The sequence below is a fragment of the Camelus bactrianus genome, chromosome 10 (assembly GCF_048773025.1).
Source record: "Camelus bactrianus isolate YW-2024 breed Bactrian camel chromosome 10, ASM4877302v1, whole genome shotgun sequence".
NCBI lineage: Eukaryota > Metazoa > Chordata > Mammalia > Artiodactyla > Camelidae > Camelus > Camelus bactrianus.
Genome location: NC_133548.1, coordinates 51329844 through 51349923, shown reverse-complemented (window position 1 = coordinate 51349923; position 20080 = coordinate 51329844). Strand labels below are relative to the sequence as shown.

The 20080-nt window shown below is 37.6% G+C and overlaps 1 long non-coding RNA gene across 2 annotated transcripts; it reads left to right on the top strand.

Moving 5' to 3' along the window:
* Positions 1-2: 2 nt before the first annotated feature.
* On the top strand, positions 3-9098 carry LOC141578897 (uncharacterized). Of its 2 annotated transcripts, XR_012509757.1 has the most exons (4): positions 3-310; positions 1555-1686; positions 7443-7505; positions 8383-9098. It is a non-coding gene; the product is annotated as an uncharacterized LOC141578897 (long non-coding RNA). The 2 variants fall into 2 exon arrangements; XR_012509758.1 differs by lacking the exon at positions 7443-7505 and having other exon boundaries at positions 10-310.
* Positions 9099-20080: the final 10982 nt, after the last annotated feature.

Genomic DNA, 20080 nt, shown 5'->3' with positions numbered 1-20080 from the left:
AGAGTCGCGGAGGAGGGGAGGCGAGGGACGGCTAGGAAAGCTCTGTGAGGGCGCCGGCTGAGGGGCCAACGGTCAGCCGGAACCGGGCAGGGAGGCACACACCCTCGCCGCTTCCCTCGGACTGGAAGCAGGCCCGGGTAGGGCAGGGAATGGAGGGACGCTGCGCGCCCGGATGCCGTTGCGCATGCGCTCGGCGGCCCGTGCGCCTTTGCGAGAGGCTTGACTTGGGATCCCGGGACCTCCGGCGTGGTGGGGCGCAAGTTCCCCTAGCGCAAAGCGGGAAGGCGCGCGCCCAGCTGCGCTTTGACAGGTGCTTTGAAGCAAGAACTTTGAGGGCTGTCCCTTCCCGCTCCTAGAACTGTGAAGGCGCCAAGCTAGAAAGACCCCTAAAGACCTTCTCGGCCAACCACCTCGTTTTTAACTTATGGGGCGGCTGAGAAGACGGGAAATGGAGGTGCTGCGTAGAGGCCGAGGGGTGGGGCGGGGTGGGGTGGTTTAGCGGCAGTAGACAGACTTCAGAGGGAACCAGGGTTTTAACTGTTTGAAGAAGGGCGTGCAAATGTGTCTCCTTCAGCCTTAGTTTTCTTCACTTGCCTGTAACGTTTGCCTCATAGAATTACGGGTTTCCTCATCGATTAGTTTTAAAAAGTATGAAAGGCACTTAGCGCGGAGCCTAGCAGACAGGAACTATTGAGTAAGTGCTAGCTTAATGTTGAAAGAGCAGGTCTTGCCACCACACCCTACTCCCAACAGCTCGCCTACCTGGGGCGGCCCAGTGGGTGCGGCTGGGAGAGACTGGGATTCCTCACCTAGCGTGGTTTTGTGCTAATGGAACAGGTGCCATGGTTTATTTTGGGGAGAGGGGTCCAGATGCCTCAGCGCTCTCCTGCCTCAGTCCTGCCTCCACCGGGCTTTGCTGACCACTGTCCATGTTTCTCAGGGCTGGCGAGAAGGGAGGCAGGAACAAAATGAGAGGAGAGGTTTAGTCCGAGCTTCAAATGGTAGAGCACTTGGAAGATACTCTTGCTCATTCTCCCCAGCTTTCCTCTCCTTTTACAAGTAATGAAAGTTCGCTTTAGAATTCCCAAGTTTTCTGTGGTGCCAATAGACATTCTCTGAATTAAAAAAATAATTTCTTTCAGAAAACACAGAAACCATGTAGAAAAATGAAGTTCTTTCCTCTCTCCTGTGTTGGTGCCTGATCAGAAAAGAATTTAGAGTAAATTAAAACTACTTTTTAGTCACTTCTGTTGAAGGAGGTTGCTTTTAAATCAATCCTGTGAGTAACTCTTTCATCACTCACTTTTACTAGAAGTCACTTGAGGATTAGTTAATGTGAATATATTTTGTTTACTGATCTACTGATAATTCACTTCTACTAGCAAGCACCATGCAAAAAACTAGTCTTTGGACTTGGATTAGGAATTTTAATGACATAATATACATTGTCATTAAAAGGACTTTGGACATTGTTTCAATTAAAGAACAAAACCAAAATAAACCCAATTAATTACTTGTGATTGTTTCATATTACATAAATTAATCTCTTTTCAGAAACAAGAAATCCATCCCATTTCTTCAGCATAAATGTTTGTTGGTATGGGTGTCAGAGCTGCATCTTGCAAACCCAGCTTACAAAATTCCACTTCCAAGACCAGTGTCTTCATGAAGAAGAATGACTCTTAGGTAGGTTGGGAAGATTTAGAAGAGTCTGGCTTCCCCTGCAAGTTTGGCCCCATTTTAACTACTAAGCTTCTAGCCATTACAGAGATATCCTGTTTCTGAGAGGCAGGAGGTACGTAATACTAGGTTTGTTGAAAACACTGGATTTAGCACTTGAAAATGAGGGTTTGCATCTTACTCTGCATTTTCTCACTATGAGATCTTGAGGAAATCATTAAACTTCTCTGAGCTTCAGTTTCCTCATCATAATCATATAGTAAATAACTAACTTAGGGTTTTGTTGTGAAGATTGAATAAGATGATACAGATGAAGTGCTTTGTAAAGAGCTATTATAAATGTTTTTAAATTGAAATATAATCCATCTACCATAAAATTCACCTTTTGAAGAGTGCAATTTAGTGGTTTTATTAAATTTACAAAGTTGTGTAACCATCATAAATTAGGTATTATTCTGAGTGGTGATTCTTAGAAATGAAGTCCTAAATTTATAATGTGACTGTCTCTATAATCTTTGGCATGAATTATTTAAATATGATAATATGAAACAGTTATGTCTTCTTATTATATACACCGCTTCCTATGTGGAGAGGAAACCCAAAACATAACTCTAGAGAGGTCTTAAGATAGCAGTGGATGGATCCTAAAATAGAAGGTACTTGTCTCTAGTGCTTTATCATGTATAATCAATTAAATTTTTGTGAGGTCTTTTTGCTCCTACCTCAGTGATACACTGTCAAAAGTAGTCTATCTGTTATTTCTAGTTTTAGTTTAAAAAAATTTGTTGAGCAACAGACATTAATAACACAATATTATAATAATATGTGATATTTATTGAGCACTATTTTGTACCAAACATTGGATATTATTAGCCTCCCTTTACATAAGCCCAGAGAGGATTAAAAAAATTAGAGAAGAGCGGGGGAGTGTATAGTGCAGTGGTAGAGTGCATGCTTAGCATGCACGAGGTCCTGGGTTCAATCCGCAGTACCTCTGTTAAAAAATAAATAAAACTAATTAACTCCCCCCCCCCAAAATTAGAGAAGATATCGTCTAATATGGTGGAAGAAGAAGAATGCCGGCAAGTTAAAATTATTGTAAGGCACCGCCAATACTTTAAATTTGGACTATTTTGGACTATATGGCTAAGAATAGATTTTTACAGAAGTTGGCTTATTTGAAAAAGCCCTCTAGAATATCCTTCTCCTTCTGCTCTGATTCTGTGCTATTTACTAATATGACTTCCCATGTTTCTTTTTGGGGGGGTAGGTAATTAGGTTTATTTATTATTTTTTTAGAGGAGGTACTGGGGATCAAACCCAGGACCTTGTGCACTCTACCACTTGAGCTCTACCCTCCCCCCCTTCCCATGTTTTTTAATACCCGAAAAGAGAGGCCTTGGATAGAGGATACAAGAATTTCTACTACTACAAGGAATATGATTTACATTAAATAATTAAATGATATTCCAGTTCATGCTTAAGGGACTAAACCATTTTTTTAAACTCTCAGTTATGGAAATTTCCTAACATACACAAAGTAGAGGGAATAGTATAGTGAATTCCTAGGTAGTTTTCACTCAACTCTTCAATGATTATTGATACTTCGCCAATTTTGTTTAATTTATTCTCCAAAGTTTTGGTGGGGAAGAGGCTGGAGTATTTTAAAGCAAATTCTACATATCTTGTCGTTTTTGCTGGGTATCTCCTGTTTCCCTCTCCCAGTCCACTCTTTCTCTACCTCTCATCCCTGCTCGGATTCCCTGAGGCTTACCTGTATAGAATGCAGGTAAAGAACTCCCTTACCCAATAGCATGTAGTTGGGTTCTGGCAGTGGAGAGCATCACCAGGAGATTGGAGGAATGGAGGAGCTTAATACTTTGAGGTACTATTTTTCTGGCTCCCTTTCTGAGGGTTTGTTGCAGCCAGGTGTCAACCAAATGTCACAACTTCTCTTCCCAGAGTTCCCTGTCTAGGTTCTGATGACCAAACCTTTTCCTCACCCTGGGCCTTGAAGTGGTAACAGTTGTTGTTACTAGTCCAGGGGTACTGTGTTAGCCCTTCTAGATTCCCTACACTCTTCCTACATCTTCAAAAAGGGTCCTTTTATTAAATTCTCTTTAAATTACTTGATTTGATTATGCTATTATTTTCTGCTAAAATCTGACTGAAACATCATTTTACCCATAAACACATCAGTCTGTGTCCCTAATTAATATACATACTAAAGAAAAAATAACCACCATGTCATTATCACATAAAACAAATTAACAGTAATTCCTAAGTATCATTTAATACCCAGTCCAAATTCAGATTTCTCCAATTGGCTAAAAAAAATCTTTTGGTAATTGGTTTATGATCTGGGGTGGGGGGGCAGGGGGAGGTGTAAGTTGGTGGTAGAGTGCATGCTTAGCATGCATGAAGTCCTGGGTTCAGTCCGCAGTACCTCCATTAAAATAAAATAAATAAATATATAAGATAAACCTAATTACTCGCCCCGAAACAAACAAACAAAAAACCCAAAGATCCAAACAAAATCCATGTTTTAAAAATTATTGTGCCTCTTAGTTTTCTTTAGTTTATAACAATCTCTGCACCCCCCATTTAGAAAATGTATGTTGTTGATTTATTGGAGAAACCAAGTTACTTGTTCTGTAAAATGTCCCACGTTCTGGATTTAGCTGATAGCTTCTACGCGGTGTCATTTAACTTGTTCTTCTATCTCTTGCATTTCCTTTAAACTGGTAGCTACATTTAAATCTTTGATTAAATTTAGTTTCTTATTTTTCTTTTCTATTTTTTAAGGCAGAATACTTCATAAGTGTTGCTGTGTACTTGAGGTATATAATGTATAATTGTTCCACTTTTGGTGATACTAAGATTGATCAGAGATTTTGTAAATTTACCAGTCTTCCAGTCTTCCATTTTTCAGTGTCCATTAATTGTGTAGCTCTTTATGTTATGACAGAGGCATGAATCCATGGAGGCTGAGCTGGAGGCTGATCTAAACAACAGAGACCTGTTGATGATTTTTTCACCGTTTCTTCTCCCTTCTGACAATGGCTCACATCCTTGAACTGGGCTTAGGGACCCAGCTCTCTCTTAGGATGGCTTCTTTCCTAAGATGTTCCAGGAGCTACATATGGAGTCCTGAAGTCCTGACTTCTGTCATTTAGGTCAGCCTCCAGCTCAGCCTCGATGGATTCATGCCTCTGTCATATGGTAAAAGAGCTGTAATTGAAAAAAAAAAAAAAAAGAAGTCAACCTACATAGAAACACCTGAACAGTGAAATACTGTTCAGTGACAAAAAGGGATCAGCTATTCATAATAGCCAAAAGGTAGAAGCAACCCAGGTGTCCATTGACACATGAATGGATAAGCAAAATGTGGTATAAACATACAACGGAGTATTATTCAGCCTTAAAAGAAGGGAATTCTGACATGTTACAAGTTGAATGAAACTTGAGGATATTACATTAAATGAAATACGCTAGTCACAAAAATAAAAATACTGTATGATTCTACTTATATGAAGGACCTAAAGTAGTCAAATTCATAGAGACGGAAAACAGAATGGTGTTTGCCAGGGACTAGGGGAAGGAGGAAGGGGGAGTTAATGTTTAACAGGTGTAGAGTTTCAGTTTTACAAGAGAGTTCTGGAGATGGATGGTGGATTCCACAACAGTATGAATATACTTAATACCATTAAACTGTATACTTAAAATGGCTAAGATGGTAAATTTTATGTTATATGTATTCTACTACAATTAAAAAAATTTTTTTAAAGAGATAAGCTATCAAACTAAGCAAAGACATGGATGTATCTTGAATGTATATTGCTAAATGAAAGAATAAAGCCTGAAAGGCTATAAACTATATGATTCTTTTTGTAGGACATTCTAGAAAAGGCAAAACTAGAGAGACAGAAAATAGATTAGTAGGGATCAGTAGGGATTCAGTGGGGGAAGAGAGTTGAAAAATAAAGCACAGAGGATATTTTACAGTGATGAAACCATTTGATATAATACTGTAATGATGGATGTATAATACTATGCATTTGTCAAAACCCATGGAACCTTAATATACAAAATTTAAAAATAATTTAGGGGATCAAAGGGTTCCAAGATGAAATAAAGAATGGGACAAAATAATTTAACTATATTATAAATGTATAAAACAACCTCACTGAAGGGGATGGGAGAAAAGGTACTGATCTAAGTAACTTTGGAAATGAGTGGAGTCTGTGAAATTAAATGCAAAAGAAATTCTACATCACACTGTACTCTAGTTGAAAAAGTTGTGTACCCATGGGATATGCAGTAACAATTTTGAATTCTCTCTCTGTATATACTGGAATTGAACAATTAAGTAAATGAAGGGCAGATTGTGGGAGTCAGGTTTCTCATTGCTAGAGTAGTAGTTTACAGATAATCAAGGGGAGGAGGGTAGAAAGATCCATGTGGTGATGAACTAGAGTTGGAGATATCAGTATGGACTCATGTGTAGCTTAATACATAGATAGTTACATACAGAAATACTTGTAGATATGTGTATGTATGTGGGTTGGTATACACACATATATTTCCTTACTCTGTCAGTCAGGAAGGTAGATTAGCCCAAAAGCAATGAGTGCACCTAGTGCCCAGATCTTGGTTTCTAACACTGTACTCCAATAAAAGGAACCAGGACTACTTGAAGAAATGGCTGATTCAAGGACTGGGGCAGGAAATGTACAAGGTGAGCCTGCAGCATTTTATAGTGCCAGAAAGTAAGAGGGTCCTGAAAGACAAAAAATGGAGTTATGTCAAAGGGACACAGTAGCCAACTGAAAGAGCTGGCCAAAGTTAGACCATTGAAGCAATAAAATAAAGTAGTACTGGATTATAACTCAAAGTATAAATTAAATTTCCATAAAGCAATTATAATACACACAAATAATTGAATAAGTAAACAAATGGGGGAGTATATAAAATTCTCCAGTGCAGAAGAATTGCAGACAATTTATGTAGATACTCTGCCTTCAAGGAGTTTGGACACAGCTCCTTACTTGTTAAGTGCTGGTTGTGCATGTTGAGTTCCTTTCAAACAATAGTTTGGCAGACAAGGAGAGGGGAGGACAGGTAAGAGTAAATTTGCAGTGGAGAACCCTGACAATCACTACCTTAGCCAGATGATCAAGTGATGTTATGTTGATAGTATGTACCCTTGAGGTGATGTAATAGGAATGGCACTTTACTTCTGTGATTTTCTTTCCCAAAATATATAACCCCAATCTGTTCATGGGGAAAACAGCACAGATCCCAACTGAAGGACATTCTACAAAATGCCTGACTAGTATACTCCTCAAAACTGTCAAGGTCATAAAAAATAAGGGGAGTCTGAGAACCTGTCATAGCCAAGAGGAGTCTTAGGACATATGATGACCAAATGTAATGTAGTAGCTTGGAAGGGATCTTGGAACAGCTAAAGGATGTTAGGTGCAAATTAAGGAAATATGAATAAAATACAGACTTTAGCTAATACTAACATTAATATTGGTTCATTAGTTATGACAAATGTTCCAGACTAGTGTAAGATGGTAATAATAGAGAAAACTGTGTTTGGAGTATATAGGAATGCTCTGTACTATATTTGTAATTTTTCCATAAATCTATTTTTTTTGTTTTTTAAAATCTATATTTTAAGTAAAGAGTTTATTAAAAATAGTAAATAAAGTAATATCACACACACAAAATAGAAGTTGCTTTTAATTATTTTTTAGCAAAATTGGACCACCAGGAAGTTTCAGCACAGCCTGGAGTTGGCTCTGGTGATTTTGGCAATGGTAAGAGAAGGTGATGTCCTCAGCAATAGCCCTAGGGTAGGCACCTGTGGGCACTAGCAACGGCAGAGAGCACTGGGCAGGTACCAGAGGCCGATCTGCCCTTTAAGCCTGGATAGAAGCGGTGGGGTTTCTACAGAGAACAAGAACTAGAGCAATTTGGAAGGAAATGGTGGTGAAGACAAGTGCTCTACAGGTACATTTGGAGATTCACAAAACAATTTGGGAGGAAATAAGGGAGTCTGGCAGGATGAATGGAAGCAGGGCCAGAGGATTACTGTTTGTAGCTGTTGTTGCAGCCCTTTATTTACCGTGAAGGGTGCCATTTTCTGGAAAACAGGCGTCTACAAATGAGGGTACTTATTACTATGGTACCTATAGATCTCTTTAAAATCTGTTACATATAAAATGCAAGATATAAAAATCTATAAAACACACACACACAGTAAATGCAATTTAATGACCTGAGTCAGAGTGTATTTTTTTTTTTAAATAAAGCTTAAAACTAAGTACACAGATACAGAAATCCCTTTCATTGTACCTAATCTATTAGAAATACAAACCTTGGTCAACTGGTTTTTCAACTTCCGTTTTCCTCTAACGTTGGGACTGGTGGTTTGAACACATGCCTAAATTTCTAGTATTGGATTTAACTGGACAAACCTGATTCTTGCCAGGATTATCAACTCTTTGAATTCTAGTTTTAGGAGCTACCTCTTCCTAAATTTCACTCCACCTTTCCTTTTTCTGTTCCCTTTCTGATGCTCATCTAGCTGTTTCATCTTTACTCAGCTTCTCTTAACAGTATGTGACTGGCTCTTTTATGTTAAAAGTTGAGATTTGTGTTTTTCAGTAGGATTAATTCTTCCCTTATCTCTAGATGGTGAACAGAATCTAACTGGATCTATCAAGACACACCCTCCCCCAGAATAAGTCTTGCTCAATCAAGATTATGGACAGAATGACTAATTAATAGGCTCTTATCACCATGGAGTCTTCATTCATTCAAGGAGTATTTACTGAGAATACTCAATACATCTAACTAGGTGCCAGCTGGTGTGCTAACAATGAATAAATACTATCCCTTTGCTCTTGGTGTTTGGCTATTGTTAACGTTAAAGAATGATTAAATATGCATATTAAGTTAGGAGAATATTGTGCAAACATTCCTAAGACTGTTTTTTTTTTTTTTTATCTTTTTGGGAGGGAGAGTCATAGATCCTTTGAATTTGATCAGTGTTGTAGACACTTGCCCCAGAAAACAAACATACCCCCAAAAGCTGGCCAGTAATTTCAAGGTGTTCATGGATCCTTTGTAGCCCTTGCATGACCTCTGGGTTTAGAATTTCTACCCTGAATGATAAGCACCAAAATAGGATGAAACCAGAAGCAGCAGAAATTCTAAGATAAATGGAGGGGAAAATAGACTAAATGCTTAGAAATGACAGCAGCAAGAATGAAAAACTAGTTTCTTTAGCTTTATCTTACATGTGTTATCACCAGCTACATATATAATAATTAATGTTTCCAGGAATAATCCATTACTGAGGACACAGTGCCCCACTCAGTGAACCTTGGCCACCCACAGAAGAACACTTTAAGGAGGTAACAACTCACTCAGTTTTGATCTAGTGCAGTTCCAATATGATGGGTGGTAAGAGGTGCTGTAAATTAAAACAAAGCAGGGTAAGGGGGATGGAAAGTTACTGGGATTTTGTGTGTTTGTGCTATTTTAAAGTCTTCTCTGATAAGGTGATATTTGAGCAGAAATTTGTAGAAGTAGGGAATCAAACCATGTGACTATCTGGGACAGCCTTTCAACCAAAGAGACAGCAAAAGGGAGGAGGCCAGTGGGCAGAGCAGAGTGCATAAGTAGGAGAGTGGTGGGTAGTGAGGTCAGGAGGGAGTTGAGGTGTGTATGTCAAGTCTCCCAGGGTTGGAATCAAAGAGTCAGAGACAAGGGATAAGCAGAATCTGAGGGTACCAGATTCAGAATTGTAAAATGCTGTTAGTAATGGGAAAACTGCTCAGTGAAACCCAGTTGGGGGTGTTTTGCATTGCAGTACCCATGACAGCACAAATGCTCAAGAGGAGGGATGGTTAGCCATATCTGGGTAACATAGAGAGGCTTACCAGGCCTTACCTTATCCAGGTAAGGGTCAACAAATGGACACTTCTGTGTGTGTGAGGGGGTGGGAATAGGGTGGCGGCAGAAACAAAGAGCAATGGGGAAAATACTTAGGAAAGTGAATAGAAAACCAAAGACTAGGCTATCTTAAGTGGGAACGGCTTAGAGATCAAAGAAAGGTAGAAGGATTAGGAAAGAGGGGAAGGGACTAAGGAACTAATATTTGTCACATGGCCACAATCTGCCAGGTTCTTTACATTTATATTTTACTTTTGTTTTAAAGCAATACTACAAGATGTGTGTTATTGTCCTGATTTTATAGATAAGGAAATTTCAGATCCAGAAATTTAACTTGATAAAAAGTGATACGATACTAGTATATGGTAGGAGAGGATAACTTTATTATTTTGTCTTCAGTTCTTATTATTTTCTTATGCTGCTGTGTCGATTTTTTCCTAATACTACATTTGGAGAAAGACGATGATGTTACCGATAGGAAGACAGAAGGTTGCAAAGTCGTCAGCATGGTTAGAATTTTGTCCGCTGGGCTCCCCTCACTGTTGGATTACACACCTGGCCTTACAAAATAGGCCACAAGATGGCAACATCTTACTCATCGGTTTGAGGGCGACGCCTGCTTCCATGGCCAGTTGTTTCATATAAAAATATTGAATAAAAAGTAATATATCAGTTATAGTCCATATTTTGAAACTGACCCATCTTAACCAGAAATAGTTGTCAACAAATAGAGTAAAAGCCCTCACGTTCCCAGAAATACAGCCATTCATAGGCACTGGGATCTTGACGTTTGCCTCCAAGTAAGCAGGATAAAAGGAATCATTTCCAATGCTGTGTGGGAGTTATGCGAAATGGTAGAATGTGGTGGTCGTTTCCACTGGAATATTAGAGAGATCTGTGGTAAAATTCTAGTTCTGACCCTTAGCTACATGGTATTGGACAAATGTTAAATCTTTCTTTTTTTTTTTTTTTTCGAACATCTTTCTAAACTTATTTCTTCATCTGTAAAATTCCTACACCTTAGATTCATTGTATTAAATAGCACATAATGAGCTTTTGGTGAAGTACCTGACACTTCCCATTCAGTAAATAGTAGCCATTATATAATTTTCTTTCTTTCTTCCTTCCTTCCTTCCTTCTTTCCTTCCTTCCTTCCTTCCTTCCTTCCTTCCTTCCTATCTATCTATCACAGAACCAGCATTACCCTAATACAATCATTGCTACATGGCTATAATACATTTATCTATAATTGCACATAATTAAAAATGTTTTTTCTTCTAGTTTTATTGGGATATAATTGACTGTATAAGTTTAAGTTTAATGATTTGACTTCCATACATCATGAAACGATTACCACAATAAACTTAGTGAACATCCATCATGTCATTTGGATACAAAATAAAAGAAAAAAAATAGTTTTTCCTTGTGATGAGAATTCTTAGGATTTACTCTCTTAACCACCCTCATGTACAACATACAGCAGTGTTAATTACATGACTCATGTTGTACATTACATACCTAGTATTTATCCCATAACTGGAAGTTTAGACCTTTTGACCACTTTCATCCAGTTTCCCTTCCCCTCACCCCCCACATTGGGTAACCACAAGTCTGACCTTTTTCTAAGAGTTTGTTTGTTTTTGGTGGAGGGAGGTAATTACGTTTATTTAATTTAATGAAGGTACTGGGAATTGAACCTAGTGCATGCTAAGCGTACGTTCTACCACTGAGCTATATCCTCCCCTCATTTGTTTGTTTTTGAAGTATGATTGAACTACATTACTATGTTAGTTCCTGGCATGCAATGGAGTAATTTCATATTTCTTTTTTTAAAAGCATTTCTTTTTTTCTTATTTTTAAAATTAAAAACATTTTTTCTTTTGTTTATTTTTTGGGGGGATAATTAGGCTTGTTTATTGATTTAGTTTTTAATGGAGGTACTGGGGATTGAGGCCCTTGTGCATGCTAAAAAAAACAAAAGCATACCCTCCCCCTCATATTTCTATACATTACAAAATGACCATCATGATAAGTCTAGTTACAATCTGTCACCGTACAAAGACAATACATAATTATTGATTATATTCCCCACAATGTACATTTCATCCTCATACTTCATTTTGTAATCTTAATCTCCTTCACCTCTTTCACTGTCTCCCTACCTCCTTCTCCTCTGGCAACCACCTGTTTTTTTCTCTGTATCTGTGAATCTGTATCTATTGTGTTATGTTTACTCATTTGTTTTTGTTTTGTTTTGTTTTTTAATTTTTAAAAATTGGAAGTATAGTCAGTTACAATGTGTCAATTTCTGGTGTACAGCACAGTGTTCCAGTCATGGATATACGTCATATATTGTTTTTCATATGCTTTTTCAGTAAAGGTTATTACAAGATATTGAATATAGTTGCCTATGCTATACAGAAGAAATTTGTTTTTATCTATTTATATGTATATACTGGTTACCCTTTGCAAATCTCAAATTCCCAAGTTTATCCCTTCCTACCCCCTTTCACCCTGGTAACCATAAAATTGCTTACTATGTCTGAGAGTCTGTTTCTGTTTTGTAGATGACTTCGTTGGTGTCCTCTTTTTCCTTTTTGTTTTTTAAATTTTTTTAGATTCCACATATGAGTGATATCATATGGTATTTCTCTTTCTGGGTTACTTCACTTAGAATGACAGTCTCCAGGTCCATCCATGTTGCTGCAAATGGCATTATTTTATTCTTTTTTTATGGCTGAGTAGTATTCCATTGTATAAGTATACCACAACTTCTTTATCCAGTCATCTGTTGATAGACATTCCATGTCTTGGCTGTTGTGTGTAGTGGTGATATGAACATTGGAGGAGGAGGGGGTGCCTATATCTTTTGGAATTAGAGTTTCCTCTGGATATATGGCCAGGAGTGGGATTGCTGGATCATATGGTAAATCTATTTTCAGTTTTTGAAGAATCTCCATACTGTTTTCCATAATGGCTGCACCAAACTACATTCCCACCAGCATTGTAGGAGGGTTCCCTGTTCTCCACACCCTCTCCAGCATTTATTGTTTGTGGACTTTTGAATGATTGCCATTCTGTCTAGTGTGAGGTGATACCTCATTGTAGTTTTGATTTGTGTTTGTCTAATAATTAGCCATATTGAGTATTTTTTATGTGCCTATTAGCCATTTGTATGTCTTCATTGGAGAATTGCTTGTTTAGATCTTCTGCCCATTTTTGGATTGGGTTATTTGGTTTTTTGTTAGTAAGTTGTACGAGCTGTTTATATGTTCTGGAAATTAAAGCTTTGTCAGTCACATTTGCAAATATTTTCTCCCATTCTGTTGGTTGTCTTTTTGTTTTATTTATGGTTCCCCTTTGTTTTGGTTTTTATATTCCACATATAATTAAAATCATAGAGTATTTGTTTTTCTCTGTCTGACTTATTTCACTTAGCATAATACTCTCTAGGTCCATCTGTGTTGTCAAAAATGGTAAGATTCCATTCTTTTTGTGGCTGAGTAATATTCCATCACATATACATACCATATTCTCTTTATTCACTTATCCATCATCAGACACTTAGGTTGCTTCCATACTTGGCTACTTTAAATTATGCAGTAATGAACATATGAGTGCATATATCTTTTCAAGTTAGTATTTCTGTATTCTTTGGATAAATACCCAGAAGTGGGATTGCTGGATCATATGGTAGTTCTGCTTTTAATTCTTTGAGGAATCTCCATACTGTTTTCCATAGTGGTTACACTGATTTACATTCTCACCAACAGTGCACAAGTATTCCTGTTTCTCCACATCTTCACCAACACTTGTTATTTGTTGTTTTTTGTTTTGTTTTGTTTTGTTTTTTTGATAATTGCCATTTTGACAAGTGTGAGGTGATATTTCAGTGTTGTTTTGATTTGCATTTCCCTGATGATTTGTGATATGGAGTATCTTTCGTGAAATTCTATTCAGGTCCCATGTCCCTATTTTAAATCAGGTTGTTTGCTTTTTTGGTGTTGAGTTGTATGAGTTATTTGTATATTTTGGATATTACTCTCTTGTCAGATATATCATTTGCAAATGTCTTCTCCCATTCAATAGTTTGCCTTTTGGTTTTGTTGATAGTTTCTTTTGCTATGCAAAAGCTTTTAAGTAGTCTCATTTGTTAATTTTTTCTTTTGTTCCCTTTCCCTGAGGAGACCTAGCCAAAAAATATTTCTAAGATCAATTTCAAGAACATACTACCTATGTTTTCTTCTAGGAGTTTTATTATTTCAGGTATTAAATTTAAGTCTTTAATCCATTTTGGGTTAATTTTTGTGTGTGGTATGAGAAAGTAGTCCAATTTGATTCTTTTGCATGCAGCTGTTTTTCCAACACCATTTATTAAAGAGGCTGTCTTTTCCGTATTGTGTATTCTTGCCTCCTTTGCTGTAGATTAATTGACCATATAAGTGTGTGTTCATTTCTGGGCTCTCTATTCTGTTCCATTGATTTATGCATCTGTTTTTGTGCCAGTACCATACTATTTTGATTACTGTAGCTTTAATATAGTTTGAAATCAGGGAGTGTGACACCTCCAGCTTTGTTCTTTCTATTTTGGTTATTCAGAGTCTTTTGTGTTTCCATACAAATTTTAGAACTCTTTGTTCTAGTTCTGTGAGAAATATCATTGGTATTTTGATAGGGATTGCATTGAATCTGTGGAATGCTATAGGGAGTATGGTCATTTTAACAATATTCTTCCAATCCATGAGCACAGTATATCTTTCCATTTGTTTGTGTTGCCTTCAATTTCTTTTTATTTTTTTCATTTCATTGATATAATTAACATATAGCACTATATATGTTTAAGATTTACAGCATAATGATTTGATTTACATACATCTTGAAATGATTACCACAGTAAGTTTAGTGAATATCCATCATCTCATATAGTTTCAAAATGAAAGAAAAACACAAATATATCTTTACTTTGTGATGAGAACTCTTAGAATTTACTGTCTTAATAACTTTCATGTCTGACATACAGCACTGTTAATTATGTTAATCATGTTATACATTACATCCTTAGTATCTATTTACTTATGACTGGAAATTTGGACCTTTCTTATAACTGGAAATTTGGACCTTTTGACCACCTTCATCCAGTTCTCCTCTTGCCACCCCTTGCCTCTGGTTACCACATATCTGATCTCTTTTTCCATGAGTTTGTTTGTTTGTTTTTGAAGTATAGTTGAACTACAACATCATGTTAGTTTCTGGCACACAATATAGTGATTTGATATTTCTGTCCATTTCAAAATGATCACCATAATAAATCGAGTTACAATCTGTCACCATACAAAGATATTACATAATTATTGACTATATTCTGCACACTGTACATTTCATACTCTTGACTCATTTATTTTGCAAGTGGAAGTTGTACCTCTTAATTTTCCTCACCTATTTCTTTCCTTTCCTCTCCCTCCTCCCTTTTGGCAATAACCTGTTCCTTTTTTGTATCTATGACTCTGTTTCTGTTTTATTGTTTGTTCATTTGTTTTGTTTTTTAGATTCTACATATAAGTGAACTTGTACAGCATTTGTCTTGCTCTGACTTATTTCATTCAGCATAATACCTTCTAGGTCCATCTATGATGTCACAAATGGTAAGATTTCATTATTTTTTATGGCTAAGTAGTTTTCCATTGTATGTATGTACCACATCTTTATCCATTCATCTCTTGATGGGCACTTAGATTTGCTTTCATATCTTGGCTATTGTAAATAATGTTGCAGTGAACATACAGGTGCATATATTTTTTCCAAATAGTGTTTTCTTTTTCTTTGGATAAATGCCAGGGGTGGAATTCCTGGATTACTTGGTAGTAAATTTTTAGTTTTTTGGAGAATCTCCATACTGTTTTCCAGAGTGGCTACACAAATTTACATTCCCACAAATTTACATTCCCAACAGGCACAGCATTCCCTTTTCTCCACATCTTCACCAACACTTATTATTTGTTGTCTTTTTGATAACAGACATTGCCATTCTGGCAGGTATGAGGTGATATTTCATCATGGTTTTGATTTGCATTTCTCTGAGGAGAGATGTTTTCACATATCTTTTGGCCATTTCTGTATGTTATTTGGAAAAATACCTATTCAGGTCCTAGGTCCATTTTTTTTAATCAGGTTGTTTGTGTTTTTGATGTTGAGTGGTATGAGTTTTTTGCATATTTTGGATATTACTTCCTTACCAAATAAGTCATTTGCAGACATGTTTTCCCATTCAGTAAACCACCTTTTGTTTTACTCATAGTTTCCTTGGCTGTGCAAAAGCTTTTTCTTTTGATGTAATCCCATTTGTTTATTTTTGCTTCCCTTCCCTGAGGAGACATATCCAAAAAGACATTACTAAGAGTGGTGTCACAGAGAGTACTTCCTATGTTTTCTTCTACAAGTTTTATGGTTTCAAGTATTATATTTAAGTTTTTAAACAATTTTGAATTTATTTTTATGCATGATATGAGAAAGTAGGGACTACATCAGATTTAAAAGCTTCTTCATGGTAAAGAGAACAATCATAAGAGTGAAAAGGCAATCTAGGGAACATGAGAAAATATTTGCAAACCATTTATCTGAGAAGGGGTTAGTATACCAAATGCACAAGAAAGTGCTACAACTTGATAGCAAATAAATAAATAAATAAATAACTCAATTTAAAAATGGGCAAAAGACTTGAAAAGATATTTCTTCAAAGAAGACATATATGTGGCCATCAGGTATATGAAAAGGTACTCAACATGACTAACCATCAGGGAAATGCAAATCAAAACCACAATGAGTTATCACCTTACATGTATTAAGATGGCTATTAAAAAACAAACAAAAGATAAGTGTTGGTGGGAATGTGGAGAAACTGCAACCCTTGTACACTGTTGCTGGGAATGTAAAATGATTCAGCTATTATGAAAAATACTTTGGAGAGTTCTCAAAAAGTTAAAAATAAAGCTGCCATTTTATCCAGCAATTCAACTTCTGGATTGTATATCCAAAAAAATTAAAACCAAGATCTCGAAAGATATTTGCACTCCCATGTTCATTACAGCGTTAGTCACAGTAGCCAAGATATGAAAACAACCCAGAAGTTTATCAACAGATGAATGGGCAAAGAAAAAGTGATGTACACATACAATGGAATATTATTCAGCCTTAAAAAAGGAAAGGCCTACCATTTGTAACAACATGGATAAACATGGAGGACATTATGCTAAGTGAAACAAGCTAGTCTTATAAGGACAATCACTGTATGATTCCCCTTATGTGAGGTATCTAAAATAGTCAAACTCATAGAAGCAGAGAATAGAATGGTGGTCGCCAGGGTCTGCAGGGAGTAGGAAATGGGGAGTTGCTGGTCAGTGGGTAAAAGTTTGTTATGCTAAATGAATAAATTTTAGAGATCTGTTGTACAACTTAGTGCCTATAGTTAACAGCACGGTTTGGGCATTTTAAAATGTTAGGAGGGTTGATCTCATGTTAAACATTCATACCATGCACACACAAAACAATAGGACACAAGGAAATTTTAGGAGGTGATGTATATGTTTATCACCATTATTGTGGTGATAATATCATGGGTATATGCATCTATCCAAACTCTTCAAATTGAATACATTAAATATGCGCCTTTTTTGGAATATCAATTATACTTCAATAAGCCTGTTTTTTTTTTTTTTAAGTCTGCTGCCTGAAGTCGCAGCCCCAGAAATCCTGATTTAGCATAGTCATTAGAATTTTTTAAAGTACTCTAAATGATTCCAGTATGCATCCAGAGAGAGAAATACTTCTCTAGACTAACATCCTCACTTCATAGATGGGAAAGAGAGGCCCAGAGAAAGTGGGAGTGATTTGTCTGGTGAAATGAGATCAAGAAGTCAAACTGAGGTCTCCTGACACCTGGTCCTGGGTACTCTCTGGCACACAACACTGCCTCAGGCTCACTTCCTATGTTTCTACACACACACTCCACCCCAGTCAAATTGTCTCACATTATATTCCCTGGACACGGCAGGTCCACCCCTGTGTCAAATCCACAGCAATCCAAGCTGCCCTTGGAGTGCTTATTATGTGCCAAAACCAAACAAGCCAAATTACACGTTATCTCTAATCTCTACAACGAACTTTCAGGGAAGTCATGAGTATCCCCATTGTAAGAGAAAGAAGCTGACATTCAGAGACTTTACGAGACTAGCTGAAGTCATGGCTGGTGAGGAGAAGCCAGAATTTGATGCAGGTCTGTTGGACTCCAAAGCCCAGGCTCTTTGGCTACACTCATGGCCATGTGTTCTCACCCCACCCTTACCTTCCTGGCTTACTTCTCCCTTAAGAACCAGCTCTAGTTTTCACACCCTCCCCAAAAGCCTTTCCACCCTGGACCACAATGATCTTTTTATTTACTCAACTTTCATGGCACTAATCGCCCACATTAGCTATTTATTTAGCAGGGTCCACATCACATGGTAACTTATTTTATCATGTGTATGACCTGTTTCCTTCTCCTTGGGGCTGGGACAAAGAAGAACCTTCCTTTAACTATGTTTCTGTCCTGGTCTTGCAGCTGCTTCAAGATATGATGATGTTGCAAGATCGTAATATTTAGTCTTTTCTGAAACTCCTCCCCTGGGAATATTTGGAGAATAAGCCCAAGTGGAGTTGAAAATTTGAACTGAGAAGGAATAGATCTCTCCTTGGACGCAGATTTGTAGTAGTAATTACAAGGAAGCCCCTAGGTGTCAGTACAAAGCCTAATTTTGAGAGCATGAGTCTCAGATGAAGTCCGAATCTCAGGCTGCTAGAAGTTTTTCTCATCTTAAGCATCAGCCTTAAGCTAGAACTCCCTCTCCAGCATAACAACAATCAAAGCAGCATTCCTCCCAGCCCCAGGACTGTGAGGAGGAGCCCACTGTTTCTCAGGCAGTCTCTTCCGTGTTTGGACAGCTGTACAGGAATGTGCCTCTTGGTTTTATGTGAATCTCTGCCTCCTTCTAGCTTTTAGTGCAAAGAAACTAAGTGAAAACCGTCTATGCAGTGCATCTGGGCCTGGGCATGGGAGAGGCCTGCTTCGGCTGAGGCGGGCTCTTCCTGCAAGATTGGTTAGTCTAGGATGTTGCTGGCACCAGCGGGCACCCCGCTGCTCTGGCCTGTCCTGCCCTCAGTGCTTCCCTTCTGGCCTAAGCTCTGTCTGCTCTTAGAGCATCCAGGAAGGAAAGAAGTGAACAACACACCTCTGGCAAAGTGCTGTCCTCTCAGACCCAGGGTTGAAGTGGGTGACTCTTTACAGCAGAATCCAGAGATCTGGAGAGGATGTGTCTTGCTCAGAGAAGCCTCCATTTCACTCTGGTTTTCTCAAGGGCTCCTCTCCAATAGCCAGATCCTTTCTTAGCCAAACATATTTTTTTCTCCCCCCAAAATAAAGAGGGAGTACTACTGTGCTTTCTGGTTCCAGTTGTATTCTTTAGAACTAGATAGAACAAACCCAATATCTCTTCCTCTAGGAATCTGAAGATGGAGATTAAGCCATCGATCCCTCCATCCATCCAGCCAGCCATTGAACATGTCTTTATTGGGAGCCAGACACTGAGTCTCCTAGTAGGCAAATGGTGTTATTAATGACCTGATGACTGGGTCAAAAGTGGACAGGTAGGTCCACTTTTGTATGGTGGATTTCTGAGTAGGGAATGGAGAGGTAAGTGGAACTAGCATTTACTGAACCTGGACTGCCTACTAGGCAAGGTGTTGGGTGCTTGTTTTACTTGCTGTATGTTAAGTCTTACCACCATCTTATAAAGTGAGTTATCTATATCTCCATTTTAAAAAGGAAGAAGCTGAGGCTTAGGGAACCTAAATAACTTGACCAAAGACTCGTAGCTAGTACACAGCATAGCTGGACCCTGGATACAGAGCTCCCTGCCGCACTGTGGGTGTCACATGGAAATCCCTAGGACAGCTGAAGGGACATCATGGTCCCTTCAAGTCATGTGTCAGAAATGAACACTGCTTTAAATTAAGTTTTCTTTTCAAGCTTTCAAACCCAAACCCCTCATTTTCTCTGTTGTTTTTTTTAAATTTCAAGTTTTGAGAGTGATTTCTTTGTTGTTTTCTGTGGAAGTCAAATTTCCTCCCAGTGCTTTTCCATTGTAAACTTGGACACATGACAAAGCATATGAAAATCAATAGCTATAATTTGGGTATTCATCAGTTCGTTTTTCCTCTAGGATTAGCTCTTTGACAATATCTATTTTAATTGATAAATTGCTATGATAATATCAAAGAAAATTTTTAAGAAAATAAAGATCACTCCAAGTCTCATATCGTAATACAACTATTTCCATTCTAATTCATACCCATATGTATATATATTTTACAATTTTAATCCTTAATGAATGTAGGCCATTAT